A 23,405-nucleotide genomic window follows, 5' to 3' on the forward strand; every position below is an offset into this window, starting at 1 on the left:
CCTAAGTGACATCCTTCACATGAAATGCTTCCCATGTGCCTAATGTCCTCTTCATAAAAGTATCTAACTTTTATGTATTCATTTGGTCACCTTTCTAGGCTGTCGTATGGTCAATACTAATCTTGTTGTTTGAGGGATGCAAAGGAAAGAGAGTAATAGCATGAAATATTTATATCCTGATTTAAGATTTACAAAACATTTTCCGTGAAGAAACCGATAGGTCTTAATATTTCCATTTTATAGATAAGTGAGGCTTAGGGAGAAAGCAATTTTGCAAGACTCATACTGACCACGTTAAAGCCAGAAATCCAATCCTGGACAAATTCAGGTCCACAAATAACTTGAGCCTGTCCTAGTTTCTCACCTCTACTCCCAAGACCAGAGGAGACCAAGACTACTGGTTGAATTGGCAGGTCAGTACCACAGGGAAGTCAAGATTAAGTTTCCAGGTGAATCCTTAGAGGCCTCAAGCAGTTAGAGGAAGAAGGATATATAAAACTTTGTAGTGGTCGGTCTCTGATTTTTTCCTTTGTTATCACTCGATTCTCTTCGGACTAATTTCAGTGTTAATGTGTGGGAAGAATCAACCTTCACTCTTGATGTTGTGGTTGCAGTCTTACACTCTTTACTCAGAATACAGGCAATTTCTGGAAGAGTCTACATTTGACCCACAGATCCCTCTGTCATTTCATTGGGATTTAATTATAAAAAATTGCATCTGGTATCTATAGCATAAAATGAAAAGGGAAAACCAAACACAGGTAGGCAGTTTTACAAACTGTTACATAAAAATAAAATTGCCTACACAGAGAGGGATGGACAGAGGGTACTTCTTAACCATGTTATTGTATCAACTATGACGTTGCATCAGCTTGACAAGCAGTTTGGAATAACTGGGGCCCAGGGCATACTTCTTCACATCCTATCATTATGATGGTAATCTTTAGCCTCAGTCATTCAGTTTGGGGTCTACTGAGTCTTTAGACTTGCATCTTTTACCCTTTTATGCTTTCCAGAATATTTGTATTCATTAGTTTGGGGATTTCAGCCTGATCCTTATAGTTATTGTTTTGTTTCTTAGGTATTAATAGAATTATTATTGAGAATCATCATTTTATCAGGCATTGCATAGGGTGAAATTCTTTGTGTTTAAGCTCTAATGTAATGATTGAAAAAAAAAGAAAAGAGCAAGAAAAATGTTTTAGAGGGACAGCCATATGTCAAGTGGTATGAGTGATCTGAGGCATTACAAGGATTGTCATAAAAACAAGCAGGTTATGTCTGTGATGGTATAGAAGGAGGTTGCTTGGGAAAACCAGGCATCCATTGCTGTAGGTCACAGCTATTCTGGAACCTGGGTCTGACTTTCTAATCATTAATTAAATAGTATGTAGGAGATGATAATGATTTTAAAAATAGTCTGTGATGATATCAATAACAAAAAAACAAGAATTGTATCTCAACAGATTTATCTCAATTTATCTCAGTTATCTAGATAGATGCAGAAAAGTCTTTCTGACAAAATACAACCCCTATTCCTATTAAAAACAATACAAAGCATAGGAACAAATGGAGACTTTCTTAAACTGATAAGTAGTATTTATCTAAAAACCAAGAGCAAGCATTATCTGTACTGGGGATAAACTTGAAGTCTTTACCTTAAGATCAGGGGTGAAGCAAGGATGGCCATTAATACTACTGTTATTCAATGTTATGCTTGAAATGCTATCTATAGCAATAAGATAAGAAAAAGAAACTGAAGGAATAAAAATAAGCAATGCAGAAACAGAACTGTCACTCCTTGCAAATGATGTGATGGTAACCTTAGAGAACCCTAGAGAATCCACTAAAAAATTTGTTGAAACAATGAAGAACTTTAGCAGGATTGCAGTTTATGAAATAAACCCACATAAATCATCAGCATTTCTCTACACTTCCAACAAAACCAAGCAGGAAGAGATAGAGAAATTCCATTTAAAATAACTGAAGACAACATGAAATACTTTGAAGTACTTCCAAGTACTGCCAAGATAAACCGAGGGATAATATAAACACAATTGCAAAACACTATTGGAGAAATATTAATAGCTCATGGGTAGGCCGAGCCAATATAATAAAATGACAGTTCTACCTAAATTCATTTACTCATTCAGTACCATAACAATCAAACTACAAAAAAATTATTTTATACAGCTAGCAAAAATAATAACAAAATTCACCTGGAAGAGCAAAAGGTCAATAATGTCCAGGGAATAATGAAAAATGAAGGCTAGCAGTCCCAGATTTTCATTAAAAATCTGGTACTGGCTAAGAAATAGACCGTTGGATTAATGGGCTAGATTAGGTACACAATACACAGTAGAAAATCGCCATAGCAATCTGGTGTTTGATAAATGCAAAGATCCACACTTTTACCATTTGACGAGAATTGCTGAGGGGCAGCTAGGTGGTGTAGTGGATAGAGCACTGGCCCTGGAGTCAGGAGAACCTGAGTTGAAATCTGGCCTCAGACACATAATACTTCCTAGCTGTGTGACTCTGGGCAAGTCACTTAACCCCAACTGCCTCACTAAAAAAAAAAAAAAACCAAAACCAAACCAAAACAAAACAAAACCCCAAAACTATTTGAAGTCAGGAGGACCTCAGTTCAAATCCAGCGTCAGACCAAACACTTGCCACTTACTAGCTGTGTGACCCAGGGCAAGTCACTTAACCCTAATTGCCTAAAAAAAAAGAATTGCTGAAAAAACTGGCAAGCAGTTTGGTAGAAACTAGGCACAGACCAACATCTCACACTATATACCAAGATAAGGTGAAAATGAATTTAGACATAAAGGTGATAACATAAGTAAATTGGAGGAACATGGGAAAATGTACCTGTCAGATCTATGGATAAGAGAAGAGTTTATGACCAAAGAAGAGGATTATGGGAAGGGAAAGGAATACTTTTGATGACATGAAACTAAAAAGGATTTGTACAAGCAAAACTAATGCAGCCAAAATGAGAAAGAAAACAGGAAACTGAGGGGAAAGTTCTGGGCCTAGAGTCGGAAAGTCCTGAGTTCAAATCTAGCCTTAGATACTTACAAGCTGTAGCCAAATTACTTGACCTCTTTCTACCTCAGTTTTCTCAACTGTAAAATGGAGACAGTATTAGCACCTACTTGCCAGGGTTGTTGTGAAGATCACATAAAATAATATTTGTGAAGTGCTTAGCACAGTGCCTGGCACATAAAAGGCCCTTAATAAAGGCTTGTTGCCTTCCTTATTTCTCCCTTTTCTTGGTTCATTCCTCTCTTTTTTCCTTCCATTCATCCATCCATAAAGGATAGAATATTCCCTTAATCCCAAGTTCAAATTCCAAATAATTGGTGGTATTCTAGAAGCATTTATGTATTGATTAGGTTCTTTGTTGAGGGGTGATCCCCCACATTTCACAGCATACTGAGGCAGAACTTTGAGCCAATAGCTCTTTATTAAAAGGAACATAGTCCCATCTAATGTGGTGGACCTTAGATCTTCTTCACAATCTGAGACGACCCCTTCCTCCAGGGCCTTAATTTTATAGCGCTTGATACCAAGAGGGTAGAGAAGAGGCAAAGCAAAATACAGTCTCATTGGTTGATAGACCTATATCTTGACCTTCTAGGAGAGACTTCAGTTCATGCCTGTGGTTAATGACGAATAGAGGATGTCAGAACTGACGGCCATTCACTGGTCCCATGTTGGGTATGAGATTCGTAGGCAGCTCTAGTAGACAGGATCATCCATTGGTCAAGGGCTCATAGGACTACTGGTCAAATGCCATAGGCCCATTTCCCTAACAAAGGAATGTTAGGGGTGGAAGGACAGTCAAAAATAGCTGGGGACTTTCCATGTCCTTGAGTCACCTCTGCCACATTGGGTTTAATCACCTACTCAGCAGAAAGGTTGGAAGTGCTCTAGTTAGCTTCCTGGAGTTAAGCAGGTAGATTCACTAGACTGACTAACTGTATATCAGTAGACAAATATAACAGTAATAGTCATTTCCACTACAGAATTACAGCAACCTGAAAGTTTGGAATAAAATAGGTGCCCAATTAGTCATCTGTCACATTACCCAGTTGCAGATGCAGTCCACCCCCAAGTCCAAGTTCCCAGAATCCCTCAGTGGGGCCATAGTTTTGTGTACTTTGAGCATATACACTCCTCACCTGAAAACCACCAGCTCTGTCTCCAAGCCATAAATTGATAAGGGATTCCTTGTGGTTTGTTCAGATTTTCAAGCCAATTGCAGTGAATGAAGTCAACATGTACGGCCAGCATCTATCTGGTCATTCAGTGAATCCTGGACCACCTAAAGGGGAGGTGGTGTTTGGGTATGTCTAGGCTCTCTGCCATTGACTGTAGGCCCCAGTGATGGTACTACCAACTAGTGTAGAATGGTCTTTTACATTCCAGTTTCATTTAGCCATTAATAGTCAGATTAGGTTTTCCAAAGAAATATTTACTTCAAAGATATGTTAACAGATATATAAATAAAGGACATAAGGCTTCATCCTCTCTCTCCATCCTCCTTGCACACACACACACACACATGCACACATATACACAGTATCTCAGTCTCTGGGGAGGGCAGTAGCATCACAGTTTAGCTAAATTCCTATAGAGTACAGTCCCTAGTCCCTAATCCCCAATCCCACTTCAGTTTACATCCCCAGAAGCATGGCATCTGAGGTTTTCCTTGCCAGGTTGCAAGCTGCCACATCCTGCCTGAGATCTTGGATCTTTAGACACCATGAGTTGAACTACTGATCCAGTAGAGATCACCTCCTGCCCCGAAAATGAGAAGGACAAATGATTGAAGAAGATCAGTGCCCTAGGCCTGAGGAAAAAGAGCAGAGGCAGGAAGGAATCCTCCTTCCACCTGATCCTGGGTGAGCTAGGACCTTTACCTTCTGATCTGCATCTGGAAAGAGCTGCAACAGGGAAGAGAGCAACTGTCCAGAGAGGCTCCTTTCAAGATGCAGCATTTTCCTACCAGGTAGGGAATTACAGAAGCTGCTCCCACTCTCGTGACAGGGAGCTGCAGATAGCAGGGTGCCCCCAGGTAGGTGATCTTGACTTGTGCAAAGAAAAGTTCTATTACAGGAACAGTATTTTGTTTGATCCTCACAACAGCTCTGGGAGGTAAGAGCTATTATCTCCATTTTACAGTGGAGGAGCCTGAGACAGACAGGTTAAGTGACCTGCCCAGGGTCACAATGCTAGCAGCTGTCTGAGGGTGGATTTGAACTTGGTCTTCCTGAGTGCAGGCCCAATGTTTGAGCCATCGCACCAACTAGCTGCCTCCAGGCAATGATAGTTGTGTCAAAGTGTCAGTGATAAACTCTTACTGGAGGTAAGTATTTTGCCCAAAGGGGAGGTCCTCAAGAAGAAGGGTTAGTATATGTGAGAGTTATTGTTAAAGTATGAATGATAAGATTTGGCAATAAGTTGGTCATCTCAGGTGGGTGTGAGTGAGGAGTGAAGGATGACACTCAGGTCAGGATCCTGGTGATTGTACAGATGGAGAGTTCTAGGAAAGCTTGGAACAGAGAGGAGGAGGAGAGGTGCGATGATGGGTGCTTCTTCACCCAGGAGTTTCCTAGCCCAGTGAAATGACAGGTATAGCCATTCCATTATTTCATGGAAAATAAGATGAAAATAGGAATTAGTCATTCTCAGCATCTTCCTATGAGGCCTGAAAACCTCTCCCAAGACAAGCCAACAATCTGTCTCTGTCCCAGCTGTGGGGGAAAAACTCAGCTCTGTTTCTTCATCCACAGTACTTGATAGCCCTCTACTCGAATAAAAGTGAGTTTGTTCCCTGCGTGATCAAACTGAGATTTGCCATCTAAAGTATTCTTGTTTTTCAGATAATTGACTTTTGGAATATTGATTTCCAAGATTTCTCTGGTTTTTGCTAGAAGTTGCTAGATCCTGTGTGATACTGAGCCATTCCTTGGAATTTGAATACTTTCTTTCTGGAGTTTTGCCACATTTTTTTTTATATGGATGATATGAATTTTAGGCACAATATTCCTGGGATTTTTCAATTATCCTGTGACTCTGAGTATAATCATGCTATATTGTTGGTCTTTCAGTCAGTATCTACCAAGTACCTGCTATGCACCAGGCATCCAAATGGCTGATACAAGGAGGAGGGTGTGACTTGTTCTGCCTGGTACCAGAGCACAGAAATAGGAGCTAAGCATGGCAGGTGCAGAGAGGCAGACTTTAGACTCAAACTAAGAACAGACTCCCTAGCAAAGAAAACCATGTAAAAGTGTAACCTATAATCCATTACTGGAGAGAGTAATAATAATAACGGCTAATATTTCTATAGTGCTTACTAGGTGCCAGGCACAGTGCCAAGAACTTTACCATTATTATCTCATTAGGTCCTCACAACAACCCTAGCACTTGGTGCTATTATGATTCCCATTTTACAGGTGAGAAAACTAAGACAAACAGAGGTTAAGTGACTTGCCCTACATGACACAGCTATTAAGTGTTTGAGGCCAAATTTGAACTCGGGTCTTCTTGACAACATGCCTGGCTCTATCCACTGCATCACCTAGCTCCCTAGGTGGCTGTACTCCTGCCCTGGAGGTCTTCAAGCAAAGCTATAGGAACACTTGTTGAGCATTTGGAAAGGGGACTCTTGGTTAGGTATGAGTTAAAGAAACCCACCTTTGGAGTGTCATCTCATTATTACATTTTGATAGTCCTTGATTCTTGACTGGGAAAGAAATCAAGACCACAATTGGTCACAGCCACAGCATCTTCCTGTGAGACCCAGAAACCTCCCCCTGAGGGAGCCCAGACAAGCTGCCCCTGACCCAGCTGGGGGGAAGGAGAAGCCCCTGGGAGCTGATGCCTGGTCAGGTTTTTGTTCAGAGCTGTATCTCTGTGAGAGGCCAGTTAATGCTCTGCTGACAGTAGTGGTCTGCAGCATCCTCAGCCTCCACACTGCTGATTGTGAGGGAGAAATCTGTCCCAGAGCCACTGCCACTGAACCTCGAGGGGACCCCATCGTGCAGGATGGAAGCAAATCTAATGAGGAGCCTAGGAGGCTGGCCTGGTTTCTGTTGGTACCAGTGTAGGTCATTGCTACAGGACATGGTTACTCTCTGTCCTGCAGACACAGACAAGGAGGCTGGAGACTGGGTCAGCTCAGTGGCCCCTCGGGCATCTGCAATCAAAAACACAAGATAAAGAGTGAGAAAAATGCAAATCCATATTTACATCAGGATAAATCTCTTTGACAGTGTTGTGAGTTAAACCTTCCTGTGTTGGGCCCTGCCCCCATGATCACCAGTGAAGAGCCACATTTTCTCTCTGACCCTCAGAATCACACGCGTTCTGAGTTCTGCCCAGAGGGACAAAAAACAGGGCTGTCGCTGCTCTTCCTCACTCACCTGGGATTCAGAGCAACAGGAAAAAGAGGAGGTGAGCCTGGGGCCCCAATGTCCATATGCCTGGGTTCTGAGCTACCCAGCATCTTCCTCCCTAGCTGCCTTTTTATAGCTGCTCTCTTCAGTAGCTTCAGAGGCTGGGAGTGAGCCATGCAAAACAGCTCAGGGAGGGAGGCTTCTGCCCACAGGACAGGCCCCAGTGATCTCACCTCTTGGGCAGTCCAGAACCCTGAGCTGTGTGAGTGCAGCATTGCCTTTCTGGGGCCCTGGAATGGGGGGTATCCCAGTGGTGTTAGATCCTACCCTGTCCCCATGATCCCTGAAAACCTCAAAGGTTCCAAGAAAGCTCAGGACCAGACTGGGTCCAGCCTGGAAGTGATTCATATATGTGTGTAGTGACTTCAACAGAGTTACCCTCTGCCATGTCCTGAAGCACCTGCTCATCAATTACGATTCTTATTATATCCCCCTTGTTCACAGTGATTGGTATGACTGGCTGATCATCAGGGAGGAATTTGTAGGCATTAGTCAGTATGACAGAAGGTAGTGGATTCAGAGGACCTGAATTCAAATGTGGCCTCAGCTATCTGTGTGACTGTGCTACCCTGGGGAAGTCACTAAACTCTGCCTGCTTCCCCCCAAAAATAAATAAAAGCCTCTCCTACGGCCACACAATGCACAATCTATAATTTGATATATAAGTTAAAGGAAAGTTCTCTCCCATAGACTACAGTGTTACCCATCCTGCAGCAGCCTCTCCCCAAAGACCTGGCCAGCCCTCCCCTGGGCACTAGAGCTTCTCTCCACCTTTGCTCCTCTCTCCCACCCTCACTGGCTCCCTGGTGCCTGGTAATGGCTGGGCTCAGTAGCTGTTCAGTGACCATCACCCACTGCTCCTGCCCACCCTGGTTTCCTGTCTCTGTCCCCCCTGCACTGTCCAGTCGCTGTCCTCAGCTCCCAAGACATGATGGCCTTTGCTCCCAAACAGACCCTGGCCTGTGCCTTCAACAGTCCTCTCCTTCTCAGCCTCCAGTGGACATTTGTCTCCTTTGCTCCAGGAGCACATCTCTTCCTCTCTTGGATACAGGGAAGACTTATGAGGACACATTTACAGATTAAAAATGTACCACCAGACCAGAGGGTTTCTATGATATTGAAACCATGGCTGCTTAGGGATGGCTAGGTGATGTAGTAGGTAGGAAGCTGGACCTGGAATCAGGAAGGCCTGAATGCAAATCCAGTCTCAAATTCTTACTAGTTGTGAAACCCTGGACAAGTCACTTTTCTGCTATTTCAGCTTCCTCGTCTTGAACATGGGGATAAAAATGGCAGCTACCTCCTGGTGTGGATGAAAAGAGGTAATATTTTAAAACATTTTGCAAACTTTAAAGCGCTATAGAAACACGATTGTTATTGTTGTTATCTTTATTATTATTTCCAAAAAAGTACAGCTAAAACAACAGACTCCATATCATGAATATTTTATTTATTTTGACTTCTGATAATTTTATTGTTTTCTTTTGCTTTTTAATCATATTTACTTACAAATATATCCCTGTCACTTCTTCAGATCAGTAAGACCTCCCTTATCACAAATTTTTATAAAGAAAGGAGAAAAAGAAACAATTCAGCCAAACCAAACAGTGCTCACTTCTGACATCATATGTAATATAATAAAAGACACAAAGAAACATTGTTCCCAAAGAGTAGAGAAATTGGAGGGTTGAGGATAAAAATAATCAGTGTTATGCTGATAAATGTTTAACAACTGGATTTTTAAAAAGTAGCAGGACACACTTTCACATTTAATCTTCATGATGAACACTTTTTCCATCACTTCCTTAAGTCTAGACAATCTACAACACAATAAATCTAGCACTGATCTGTAGTATTTGCTGGTATTTGAGCTGTAAATGTTCACCTGAAATTTTAACAACCAGCTCCTCAGGCCCAGTTTAAGCTGGCTACAGCTGAGCCCTGAATACAATTTGAATTCTCTTGGTGTTAGGAGAGTTTGCCCAGCCTCTCTTTGTCATAGATTCTGCCCACCCTCTTAACCCTGTCCCCCGAGCCAGGCAACTGCTGGTGCCCTAGGGGTAACTCTCCAGTTCTATTTCACAAGAATGGGCTGGGCATTAGATCATATCTTTCCATGGCAGTCATGGCTTTTACAGAGGGATATTTGGGAAGGACATCATAATAAAATAACTACTCACTATTGTTTTGGAGAAGAAGTTGTAGAGAAATTCTATGATACTTGCAAAATCCCTCTAAAGCAAATCAACATATGATAAGCTACTCATGGTCTCAAAATTGGGCATCACTTCAAATGGTCAAAAATATGTTAGAATATATGGATCAGGAATGGGGAATGAGTCAAAACTGTAGACTATACAGAATCCTCATACCTCTAAAGCCTGTATATTTTCTCTGAGAAAAGGCTTAGTAGGAGCTAGATATGAAAAGCACCATGTAAAGTCACAAAAATAAGATATTGATTGTATTTTCCAGAGGTAGTAAATGATTCATTATTGATGTAAGACTCATTCCTGTATCAGTTCTCTATATAGTCATGAAGAGATCTAGAGTTTTGGGGGTGCTCCTGGGAACGCCTGAGATTGCGACGCTGGGCTGTGCCTGAAAGAATTCAACTCAACTCTTCTTCTAGCCAGAGGAAAAGTTTATTAGTGATAAAACATACAGGCCAGGTGATGCCCCTAAGGATGAGCGGGCATGAGAAAGTGTCAGCCTTTTGGGCATGAGATTCTCAGCATCTGAATGGGGGCTAGGGTGGATCTTACATACAATAAAATCACTTTGGTGGCCACAGGAGGGTCTGGGAAAAGGCTCTAGGTAAGAATTCTGATTGGGAGGTCTGAGAGATTGAATAGACAATGGGAATAGATAATGGAGGGAACTGGAAGGTATCTGAACCTGAAAGTTTAAGGGTTTTATGGGGCCTGTAATGAAGGGAACTGGAAGGCATCTGAGTAAGGTCAAAAGGTGGGGCTAGGGGTTTCAAAGGGAGATAAGGAGCTGGCGTCTGTGGACAAATGGGAGCCAGATTCCCTTTGGGGCAAGGGGCGAAGATCTTTGCTTAAGCTCACACTCCATCAGTCAGACTCCTGATTTGTTTGAGTAAAGATGAAAAGTGAGACATGCATTTAAACATTTCCATCTCTACATATTTAAATGAGTTGTTGACACTGAAAAATAGGACAGCAGATAATAAAAAAAATCAATTACTATGACATCATATGAAAGTTCAACCTATAAAACTCTATTGTCATAGAGAAGAGGCCAAAAGAAACTAAAAATGAGCAAATATTTAATTGACTTGCCAAATGGAAAAAACTGGAATTCAAGGGCAATACCAGCTTACATTCTAAGTTAATTTGGAGAATTTTCTAAGAAGATTTATGATGGTATCACCTCATTGATGGTGCTCTCATAAGAAACAGAGAGACAGAGAGATACAGACAGACAGAAAGACAGAGTGACAGGGAGACAGAGGGAGACAAAGACAGAGAGAGAAAAAAGCAGAGTAAGGAAAATAAGAACAGCTCAAGACACTATTTAATAGCGTCTATAGGTTATTAGGAATAAAAGTAGATGGAGAGAAGTAGAAAGAGGAAGAGGAGGAGGAGGAGGAGTAGTTAGATTTTAGTCCCCTTCTTTTAAAGATGAGGAAACAGACAAGATGAAGAAATTTCTCCAAGGTCTAGGAAGCAAATTAAATATTTGCCCCCTTTTTATGGTCTTTTGGACTCCTTTCTATGACAGTAGAGTTTCATTGGATGAACTTTCATATGAAGTCATTGTTAATTGATGCCATTGTCATTTTCTGCTGTCCTATTGTTCAGTGTGCATAATGTGTAAAATATATCTGGATGGAATTGTTTTAAAGGCATGTCTCACCTTAGTTCTTTGCTCAAACAAATCCGTATTCTCACCATCCAGAGCAATTATACAGGAATGAGTCTTATATCAGTAAGGAATCATTTCCTATCTATGAAAATATGATCAATATTATTTTTGTGACTTTACTAGGTGCTTATCTGAGGATTCTGTATAATCTACAGTCCGTGACTCTTTCATTGCTTATTCCTGATCCACACATTCTAACATTTTCCCACCATTCCCAATTTTGAGTTGAAGTCAATGAGTAACTTATTGTAGCTTAATTTAGTTTAGAGTTACTTCTGAAATTTCCTAGAACTTCTGTAGAGTTTCTTTCACACAGCTAGTACATGGCTAAATCTAGATTTGAACTCAAGTCCTCCTGACTCCAAGGGCAGAGCTCTATCCACTGCATCACCTAGGTGCTTTTCAAAAAATTTTTATTTATTTTGTTTTATTTTTCTTTATTTTATTAATTTATTTTGATTTATCAATAATCACTTCCATGTGCTTTTGAGTTTAAAATTGTTCTCCCCCTTCCTCCCTACCAGCCTCCCCAAGATGGCACACAATCTGATATAGGCTATACATTTACATTCCTATTAAACATATTTTCACATTAGTGATGTTGTAAATAAAAATTAAAACCAATAGGAGGAACCATCAGAAAGAGGAAACAAAATTAAAATTCAACAGAAGAGAAAAAAAAATAGCAATTCACTTCCATAGTTCTTTCTTTGGATGTGGATAGCATTTTGCATCATGAGGCCTCTGGAGATGTCTTAGATGCTTGTACTGTTGGGAAGGGTTAACTTTATTAGTATTAGTCATCGCACAACGTGACTGTTATTGTGTACAACGTTCTCTTGGTTCTGCTCACTTCACTCAGCATCAGACTATACAAGCTTTTCCAGGTTTTTCTGAAGTCAGCCTGTTCATCATTTCTTATAGCACGATAGTATTCCATTACATTCATATACCACAGCTTGCTCAGCCATTCCCCAGTTGATGGGCATCCTCTCAATTTCCAATTCCTTGCCTCCACAAAAAGAGCTGCTGTGAATATTTTTGTACTTGTGGGTCCTTTTCCCATTTGTATTATCTCTTTGAGATATAGCCCTCACCTAGGTGCTTTTTAAAGGATCCTGTGGTTACTCCATTTGCATGGAAATTCATTTTCCAAAGTTCCCAGATCATCTCAGTAGAGTCAAGGAGGAAGAAAAATGAGTTCTCTCTAGTGTAGAGGGGCCCATCTAAAGCATGGATTCTTGTAGTACCCCTTTAATGAATGAATAAATAATGAATTAAAAAATACTGATTAGGTACTTACGATGGACCAAACATGGTGCTAAGAGCTGGAGACCCAAGCAGAGCTGTAGAATTGTTTTTAGCAGCTTCCAAATTTCCCCATCATTTTTGTCAAGCCAATCTTGATGTTTGCAAGGGTTCTGGCCCAGATGAATAAATGTGGCATCATACACCCAGTAACTGAAAGCTGCCTACTCCTTTTCTGCTACCCCCTTTCCAAAGATGTGTTGGCTCAGCTTTCCCTCCAAGTAGGCAACAGACTATTGTCTCTCCAGGAAGCACTCTTATCTGTTGATAGTAAGTCTTCTGGGAGTCATCTTGCTTGCTGCCACTGCTTTTATTGAATGCGAATGTTTAGGTTGGAGAGGAGAAGTCTGTGGTGAGTCCAGTACTCTGCACCACACATCCTACTGGTTATTTACATATCCTGCTGTCTCTTCTCAGCACAATGACATAGTCCATTAAATGGCAATGCATAAGGCAAGAGTACATCCATGAAGTTTCATGGCAACCTTATACTACACATAGAAGCTGTAAGAATTCTGATCAACATAATTACTAACCATGACGTCATGGGAAGAGTGATGAAGTATGTGTTTCATCTTCTGACAAAAGAAGACTCAAGTGGTAGAATGAGAAATAAATTTTTGAACACGAACAATGTGAGAAGCTGTTTGACTTCATTTCTCAAGTAAATAGAGAACTATGTCAAATTTATAAAAATAAGAGCCATTCCCCAATTGACAAATGATCAAAAGATATAATCAGTTTTCATATGAAGTAATCAAAGCTACCTATAGCCATTTGAAAAAATACTCTAACTCACTATTGATTGGAGAAATGCAAATTAAAATAATTCAGAGGTATTACCCATACCTGTTAGATTGGCTAATAAGACAGAAAAAGTAAATGACAAATGTTGGAGGAGATGTGGGAAAAATGAGACTTTAATGCATTGTTGATGGAGTTGTAAATTGATTCAACCATTTTGTAGAGCAATTTGGAACTCTGCGAAAAGGCTATGAAACCATGCAGACCGTTTTACCTAGCAGTACCACCACTAGATCTGCATCCCCAAAGGGATTAAAAACAAAAAGGAAAAGGAACTATATGTGTGAAGTATATTTATAGCAGCCCTTTTCTGGGGTCAAAGAACTAGAAATCAAGGAGATTCCCATCTATTGGGGAATGGCTGAACAAGCTGTGGTATGTGATTATGGTGGAATACTATTGTAGTATAAGAAATGATGAGCGAGATGCTCTCAGAAAAAAACTGGAAAGACTTGCATGGGCTGCTGCAAAGTGAAATGTACTGAGTACCAAGTAACAGCAATATTGTAAGATCATCACCGGTGAATGACTTAACTATTCTTAGGAATACAGTGTTGCAAGACAACTCTGAAGGACTTATGTTGAAAAATGCTATTCATCCCCAGAGATAAAACTGATGGTGTCTGAATACAGATTAAAAGGGCCAAGGTCTCCCATTGCATCTTTGCCATCTTCAGTTGTCCTGATGAATATCTGGCTGCTGGACCCAGATGGCTCTGGAGGAGAAAGTGATGCTGGTGACTTTGCACAGCCCTCCCTTATTCAAATGAAAGTCAACTGCAAGTCATATCATCATCTCCCTGATGTCATGGTCCTCTTTGAGAATGGAGGACAAACACAACCACTTTTAAATGTCATGATAATAATATAGTTTCAAGAGTTACAAGTGTCGTCTTCCCTTGCAGGAATGTAAACATTTTGCCCTTATTAACAACGTGTTATTTTCTTTCCTGCTTACCTTTTTATACATCTCTTGAGTCTTGTATTTGATGACCAAATTTTCTGTTGAGCTCTGGTCTTTTCATCAGGAAGGTTTGGAGGTCCCTTATTTCAATGAATGTTCGTCTCTTCCCCTGAAGGATTATGCTCTATTTCTCTGGGTAATTGATCAGTCTTTGTAATCTGAGCTCCTTTGCCTTATGGAAGTTCATATTCCATGCCCTCAGATCTTTCAATGTAGAAGCTGCCAGGTCATGCATAATCCTAACTGTGGTCCCTTGGTATTTAAATTGCTTCTTTCTGGCTGCTTGCAATATTTTCTCTTTGATCTGGTAGTTTTGGAATTTGGCTACAATATTCCCTGGCATCTTCAATTTGGGATCTCTTTCGGGAGGTGATTGGTGGATTCTTTTGATGATTATTTTATCTTCTGGTTTCAGAACCTCAGGGCAGTTTTCCTTGATGATTTCCTGAAAGATGCTGTCCAGGCTCTTTTTTCATCATGATTTTCAGACGGACCAATAATTTTTTTTTAAATTTTTTAAATTTATTTTGACTTATCAGCAATCACTTCCATATGCTTTTGAGTTTAAAATTTTTCTCTCCCTTACTCCCCACCACCCTCTCCAAGGTGTCACACAGTCTCATATAGGATATACATTTACATTCCTATTAAACATATTTTCATATTAGTGAAGTTGTAAGTAAAAATTAAAACCAATAGGAGGAACCATTAGAAAGAGAAAACAAAACTCAATAGAAGAGAAAAAAAATGATAGTGATTGAACTTCCATACTTCTTTCTTTGGATCTGGATTGCATTTTCCATCACGAGGCCTCTGGGGATGTCTTAGATCCTTGTATTGCTGAGAAGGGTTAAGTTTATCAATATTAGTCATTGCACAATGTGGCTGTTATTGTATACAAAGTCCTCTTGGTTCTGCTCACTTCACTCAGCATCAGACCATACAAGTCTTTCCAGGTTTTTCTGAAGTCAGCCTGTTCATCATTTCTCATAGCACAATAGTATTCCATTACATTCACATACCACAACTTGCTCAGCCATTCCCCAATTGATGGGCATCCTCTCAGTTTCCAATTCTTTGCCTCCACAAAAAGAGCTGCTGTGAATATTTTTGTACTTGTGGGTCCTTTTCCCATTTGTTTGATCTCTTTGGGATATAGCCCTAGAAGTGCTATTGCTGGGTCAGAGGGTTATTCACATTTTTATAGCCCTTTGGGCATAGTTCCAAATTGTTCTCCAAAATGGTTGGATCATTTCACAACTCCACCAACAATGCATTAGTGTTCCAGTTTTCCCACATCTTCTCCAGCATTTATCGTTTTCCTGTTTTGTCATGTTGGCCAATCTGATAGGTGTGAGGTGGTACCTCGGAGTTGTTTTGATTTGCATTTCTCTAATCAGTAATGATTGAGAGCATTTTTTCATATGACTATAGATGGCTTTAATTTCTTCATCTGAGAACTGTCTGTTCATATCCTTTGATCATTTATCAATTGGGGAATGGCCTGTAGTCTTATAAATTTGTCTTAATTCTCTATATATTTCAAAAATGAGGCCCTTATCAGAGAGACTGGTTATAAAAATTCTTTCCCAATTTTCTACCTTTCTTCTAATCTTACTTGCATTGGCTTTGTGCAAAACCTTTTCAATTTAATGTAATCAAAATTATCTATTTTGCTTTTTGTAATGTTCTCTATCACCTGTTTTGGACCAACAATTTTTAAATTGTCTTTCCCAGATCTATTTTCCAGGTCAGTTGTTTTACCAATGAGGTGTTTTACGTTTTCATCTGTTTTTTCATTCCTTTGTTTCTGTTTGACTGATTCTTGATATTTCATAGAGTCATTAGCTTCCACTTGCCCAATTCTAATTTTTAACAAATTGTTTCCTTCTGTTAGATTTTATACTTCCTTTTCCATTTGTCAAATTCTACTTTTTAAGGAGTTAATTTCTTCAGCATACTTCTTTTCCTTTGGCTGATTGTATTTTTTTGGGGGGGGGACGACGGTGAGGCAATCAGGGTTAAGCGACTTGCCCAGGGTCACACAGCTAGTAAGTGTTATGTATCTGAGGCTGGTCCTCCTGACTCCAAGGCTGGTGCTATATCCACTGTGCCACCTCACTGCCCTACTGAGTGTATTTTTCAAGGACTTGTTCTCTCCAGTGTACTTTTTTCCCCCTGATTTGGTCAGTTTTATTTTTTAAAGACTTGTTTTCTACAGTCGGTTTTTGTCCTTACTTTTCTAAGCTATTGACTCTGTCTTGAATACCTCTCATTTCTTTTCCCAATTTTTCTTCTACCTGTCGTATTTGACTTTTAAAATCCTTCTTGAGCTCTTCAAAGAAGGCTTTTTGGGCTCGAGACCACTTCACATTCCTCTTTGAGGTTTCATATGTGGGTATATTGACAATGTTGTCCTCTTCTGAATTTGTGCCTCCATCTTCCCTTTCCCAATAATAAGTGTCTATAGTCATTGTTCATTTCTGCTTTCTACTAATGGTGCTTGCCTATTTCTTGGCTTTTAAAGTTGAGCTGTCCTGCTGGAGTGCAGAGGGCACTCATGCCCAGCTTCTTGTGCTGGAGGTCAGAGACCTGGTCACTGGCTTTGTGTGCTGGGGCCTCAGGTGCTGGCATCTGGAGACTCTAGGGCTCTGGCAGCTCACCTGTTTCTGGACTGGGGCCAGCAGCAATAGAGCTCTTGGGGTGGGGAGTCTGGTTCCCTGAGGATGCCTGCTTACTCAGGCTTCTTTAAAGCACTCTAATGTTTGGCTGCTGGAGGATGTCTGCCAGCCTGGAGCTGTGCTGAAGCACCGGGAGATTTGGCTGCTGGAGCACCCCAGGGCAAGTGGTGGCTTTCTGAGCTGGTGTTTACCAGTTCCCCTGCCTGTGCTGAGGGACTTGGGAGTGGGATCCTGGTGTTCGAGTTTACCTATTCCATCACTCTGGGCCTTGGGATCTCTCCCTTAGTTTGCTGAGGTGGGGCTTGCCACTGGCTGGCTGGGAGGCTTCTTGTCCTGTACTGCTCCCCTTCCCCCAGAGTGGGCCTTTCCCATTAATCCCCCAAGCTTCCTGGGGTACAAGACAGCTGCACCCCATGTTCTACTGGCTCTGCTGTTCTAGGGTTTTTCCTGGTTTGATATTTTCTGGGCTTTCAGAGGTCAATAAAGGAGGGTGAGAGCGACTTACTTCTGACTCCAGCAACTTGGCCCCCAGAAGTCTTGAAGCATTCAGTTTTGCTGTGATGTTTTTATTTTCACCTACATCACTGAAGTTATTATATGTCTCATTGTCCTAGTGTTGCTTAGGGAAGTCAGTGGAGAGGCATATAGCAGGGAAGAACTAATGGGAACAAGGAATTATTAAGAAGGGTTAGAATAAAGTTTTTCATGGAAAATGTCAGCTCAAAAATTTTGAGAGACGTGGCAAGAGCATGGAACAAGTGTTGGATAATTCACGTGCTCTACCATGTCCAAGTGATGTCGAGAAAAGTGAAGAAGGGCCCCACTCATTTGGGGGGAGCACTTGCAGTGAACTTGTGCATGCCATGGCAAAAGGAGTGCTATTGCATGGGCATGGATGGCTGCCTTGTCAACTGCATCGCTGGAAGAAGCAGACTCCAGGGAGTGTTGGTCAGACTCCAATGCTTTCATGGTGTTCTGCCTTAGTGAAACCACAAATAAACAGTCAGACAAAATGAATCCCCAAAACTCAAGCCCGTGCTTGAAATGTATGTCTCTGTACTTTGTGTCCATCCCTTCTCCTTCAAGAGGAGGTAACCCACTTCTTGATAGGTCCCAGGGTGTTCTAGTCCTGTCCTGGTTGGAGCACCTCTGGATTAATGCTTTCCCTTCTGGGCGCCTCATTTTAGAATGGACTTAGGCAGGCTGGAGTCCAGCCAGAGCAAGGCAGCCAGGGTGGGGAAAGGACCAGAGGCCGAGAGAAGCAAGGTTGCCTGAAGTGACAGAGAAGCTTAACCTGGGGGGGACCATGGGGACGTGTCATAACTGCCTTCAGGCATTCAAAGGACTGTTGCAATGAAGAGGGTGTGACTTGTTTTGCCTGGTAGCAAACCACAGAAATAGGAGCAAAGGGTGGAAGGTGCAGGGAGGCAGACTTCAGCTCAAACTAAGAACAGACTCCCTGCTGATGAGAACACGCACAAGTGTGATTGGTGATCGGTTATTGGAGGAAGTAGTAGTAATAAAAGCTAACGTTTCTAGAGTGCTTACCAAGTGCCAAGCACTTTACCATTGTTATCTCACAACAACCCTACAGGTTGGTGCCATGGTGATCCCTATTTTATAGATAAGAAATCTAAGACAAACAAAGGTTAAGTCACTTGGCCGGCCTGACACACCTAGGAAGCATCTGAGGCTGGATTTGAACTCAGGGCTCCTGATAATATGCCTGGCTGTATCCACTGCACCACCTAGCTTATTGGTAGCTACATTCTCTGCCCTGGAGGTCTTCAAGCAAAGCTTTAAGAACACTTGTTGAGAATTTGAAAGGGGACTCTTGGTCAGCTATAAGTTAGACAAACCCACCTTTGGGTGTCATCTAATCATATAGATTGTGACACTCCATCATTCTTGCCTGGAAGAGAAATCAAGGTCAGAACTGGTAACAGAATCTTCCTGTGAGGCCTAGAAACCTGCCCCCTGAGGGAGCCCAGACAAGCTGCCCCTGACCCAGCTGGGGGGAAGGAGAAGCCCCTGGGCAGTGATGCCTCCCTCAGCGGTTGCCTGGGCAGGTTTGGTTCAGAGCTGTATCACTGTGAGAGGCCAGTTAGTGCTCTGGTGACGGTAATAGACTGCAATATCCTCAGCCTCCACATTGCTGATTGTGAGGGAGAAATCTGTCCCAGGGCCACTGCCACTGAACCTCGAGGGGACCCCATCGTGCAGGGTGGAAGCACGTTTAATGAGGAGCCTAGGAGCCTGGCCTGGTTTCTGTTGGTAGCAGTGTAACTCATTGCTAATGCCCTGACTGGCCATGCAGGACATGGTCACTGTCTCTCCTGGAGACACAGACAGGGAGGCTGGAGACTGGGTCAGCTCAATGGCCCCTTGGGCATCTGCAATCACAAACACAAGGTAAAGAGTGAGAAAAATGCAACTCCATATTTACAGCAAGAGGAATCTCTTTGACATTGTTGTGACTTAAATCTTCCTGTCTTGGGCTCTGCTCCCAAGATCACCAGTGCAGAGCCACATTTTCTCTCTGACCCTCAGAATCACACGCGTTCTGAGTTCTCCGCAGAGGGACAAAAGGCAAGGCTGTCTCTGCTCTTCCTCACTCACCTGGCATCCAGAGCAACAGGAAAAAGAGGAGGTGAGCCTGGGACCCCATGTCCATGTGCCTGAGCTCTGAGCTGCCCAGCATCTTCCTCCCCAGCTGCCTTTTTATAGCTGCTGTCCTCAGTAGCTTCAGGGACTGGGAGTGAGCCATGCAAAACAACTCAAGGAGGAGGCTTCTGCCCACAGGACAGGCCCCAGTGATCTCACCTTTTAGATAGCCTGGGACCCTGAACTGGATGAGTGCAGCATTGCCCTTCTGGGATCGTGGTGTGGGGGCATCCCAGTTTTCTTAAATCCTACCCTCTCCCCATGAGCCATGAAAACCTCAAAGGTGCCAAGAAAGCTCAGGACCCGACTGGGACCAGGCTGAAAGTGATTCACCACACGTGTGCAGTGACCTCAATGGGGTGACCCTTCATTCTAGGCTGAAGCACTTGCCTGTCACTCATGATTCTTCTTACATCCTTACTGGTTCACAGTGATTGCTATGACTGTCTGATTATCAGGCAGGGATTTGTAGGCAGCAGTGTCAGTACAACAGAAGGGAGTCATTTCCTAGTGTTTATGTAAATGTTCTTGGATATTTTTCCCTATCTGTAGGATACCACACTCCTGAAGAAAGTTCCTGCTTCTAAAGTCCTTGGAAATGGCAAATGGGTTAGCATATGATTTGATTGGAAGAAATTACATCAGATATAAGGGATTGCCATCACTTTGCTGCTGCACCCTGAGGACCAAGAGCCTTTCCATCCAATGTGCAGCTGAAGTTTCCCATAGGGACATCCCCCCTACTGCAGGTGAGCCCTGGAGAGCAGCGGCCATCCCCCAGCTCCACTTGCATTTCCAACTCTTAACACAGTGGTTTGCCCATAATAATTTCCTAATCAGTATTTCTGAATTTGTTAATATTCATTCATTGAGAAGCACTAAAAGCTGTGATTTGGATGGTCCCCTCTACACTGGGAAAAAGTCATTTTTTTCCTCAATGACTGTACACAAAGGATGTGGGAAGGTTGGAATATGAATTCCCATGCTAATGGAGGAGCCATAGGATCCTTTAAAAAGCATCTAGGTGGGTTGCTAGGTGATGCAGTGGACGGAGCACCTGTATTCCATTCAGCAAGACCTGAGTTCAAATTCAGCCTCAGCCATTTACTAGCTGTCTGGCTTTGAGACCCTGGGCAAATCTCTTAATTCTGACTGCTTTCTCCAAAATAAATAAATAAAAGCCACTGCTAAGAGATGCAATTCACAATTTAGAATTTGATATACAAATTAAAGGAAACTTCTCTCATATAAACGCCCCAGAGACCTGGCCAGAATTACCCGGGGTATTCAATCTTTTCTCTGTTTTGGCTCCTCCCCAGCCCTCAGGCTCCCTGGTGCCTGGTAATGCCTGGGCTCAGTAGCTGCTGAGTAACTGTCACCCACTGCTCCTGCCCACCCTGGTTTCCTGTCTCTGTCCCCTGCACTGTCCAGTAGCTGTCCTCAGCTACCAAGACAGGAGAGGCCTTTGCTCCCAGAGAGACCCTGGTCTGGGCCTTCAACAGTCCTCTCTTCCTCAGCCTCCAGTGGACGTTTGTCTCCTTTGCTCTAGGAGCAGATCTCTTACTCTACCAGATATTGGGAAACACCAAGTAAAGTCATAAAAATAAGATATTTTTCATACTTTCATAGGAAGAACATTATTCATTACTGATGTAAGATGCATTCCTGTATCAGTCGACTGCATGGTCAGACTACTGATTTTTCTGAGCAAAGATGGAAGGTGAGACAGGCATTTCAAACAATTCCATCTTGACACATTTAAATGATTATTGCCACTGAAAACTCAGATGGCAGAAAATAACAAAGGCATCATTTACAATGACTTATATACAAGTTTGACCTATGAAACTCTATTGTCATATAATGAAAACCAAAAGAGACCAAAAAGCACCTAAAAAGTCACAAACAATTTCATTTACTTACCAAGCAGACAAAGGTGGAAGTGAATGGAAAAACCTGTTTTGATTATAAGTTCATTTGCGGAATTTTGTGAAGAACTATGAGCTGTATCACCTCATTGATCAAGCTTTCATAACACACACACACACACACAGAGAGAGAGAGAGAGAGAGAGAGAGAGAGAGAGAGAGAGAGAGAGAAGCAGATTAAGGAAAAACCAACTGAAGACAATATTTCACTGTGTTCAGAGGCTATTTAGGAATCAAGGCAGATGGAGAGAAGAAGGAAAGGAGGAGGAGGAGTTGTAATTCAGCTGCCGGTGTTTTAGAGATGAGGAAATTGACAAGATGAAGAAATTTGCCCAAAGTCTAATAAGTGGATGGGTTACTCATTCAAATCCAGTTCCTTTACCTTCAAATCCCCTCCCCCCTTTTCCACTGCCCCACCCTAGAGATGGAACGCCATTTACAGGACATTGCACCTAGACCAGCTTGACTAAATTTAGAATTGATAAAGGTAGTAAGGGCAATAATCCTTGATTAATAGGTTAGAACCAGTTTTAAAAACCAGAAAATGAGTCCGCTTGGTGGGGAGTGAGGGATGGGTATGGAAAAAGGAAGGAGGGGAGGGAAGGGAGAATACATATATTTTAAAAAACAGATCTTTATTGACACTTCCTGTTTCTATAACACTTAAGTTCTTGGCTAGACTACATGTTACAGTGGTGTGATTGTGATGCCAGGAAAAAGTGAGGAAAGGCCTTGCACGTGAGATTAATTTCATCTGATCAATCAATCCATAAATCAGTTATCATGTAGAAAGTGCTCAATGTGTGCTAGGCCCTGTCCTAAACACGGAATGTTCAAAATGAGGCAAAAGAAGCTCTGCCCTCAAGGCACTTACAGTCTAACAGGGGAGATGAAATGTAAATAAATCTATATGAAGCACACTACAGACTGGATAAACTGGAAGTAATTAAAGAGGGAAGGCACTGGGATTAAGAGGCATTAGAGAAGGCTGGCCACTGGAGTTTATTGAGTTGGGGGATGAGGAGGATGGTTATAAGATGAGACCTGCACTTTAGGAAAGTCACTTTACTGCCTGAATGGGCTGAGTGGACATGGCTGAGTCATCTACACAATTAGAGGGAAGAGATCCCAATGTGTATTTTACCCTGTCCTAAAGAAAGACAGCAACATCTTATGGTGCCATGCTTTAGCTGAACCCAGTGTGTTACATTCTTCCCTTGGGCAGGTCATCTCTAGAATAGTTTTGTTTTGTTTTTCCAGTTCCAGGTGCCCCATGGTAGGAGGAACCAAGAAATTATGGAAGGCAGCCAGAGAAATGGTCCAGATGGTGGAGGGTTGGAGTGAAAAAGATCAGTGGCAGGAAGCAGGGATGCTTGGCCTGCAGAACATGCATGGGGCATCAGGATGTATTGGAGGGTGACCTTCAAGCCTTCAAAGGTTGATCACAGGATCGAGGTGCGTGGCTTCTTCTGCTTGTCACCAGAGACAGAAACTCCTGCAATGGGGAGAAGCTCAAGAGAGGTAGATTTAATACTTGAAGTAAGGACGTGGAACCTATGGAAGAAAACAAGCCTTTCCTAAGCCCCTACTGTATTCCAGGCACTGTGCTAAGTGATTTACAAATAGAGCAGTTACTGCTCTTTACCCACTGATTGAAGGCCAGGTGTCTTACATATCTATCACCTCCCAA

General features: G+C 42.1%; 1 pseudogene across 1 annotated transcript; it reads right to left on the reverse strand.

Annotated features, from left to right (window-relative positions):
- Positions 1–6,917: 6,917 nt before the first annotated feature.
- LOC110203460 (immunoglobulin kappa variable 3-15 pseudogene) lies at positions 6,918–19,890 on the reverse strand (annotated as a pseudogene). Its single transcript, XR_013484389.1, has 2 exons — positions 19,743–19,890; positions 6,918–7,216 (listed from the first exon to the last, which is right to left on the reverse strand). The product of XR_013484389.1 is annotated as an immunoglobulin kappa variable 3-15 pseudogene (transcript).
- Between the last annotated feature and the right edge of the window lie 3,515 nt (positions 19,891–23,405).

Source organism: Phascolarctos cinereus, unplaced genomic scaffold, assembly GCF_003287225.1.
Source record: "Phascolarctos cinereus isolate Bilbo 61053 unplaced genomic scaffold, phaCin_HiC Scaffold_2;HRSCAF=192, whole genome shotgun sequence".
Lineage (NCBI taxonomy): Eukaryota > Metazoa > Chordata > Mammalia > Diprotodontia > Phascolarctidae > Phascolarctos > Phascolarctos cinereus.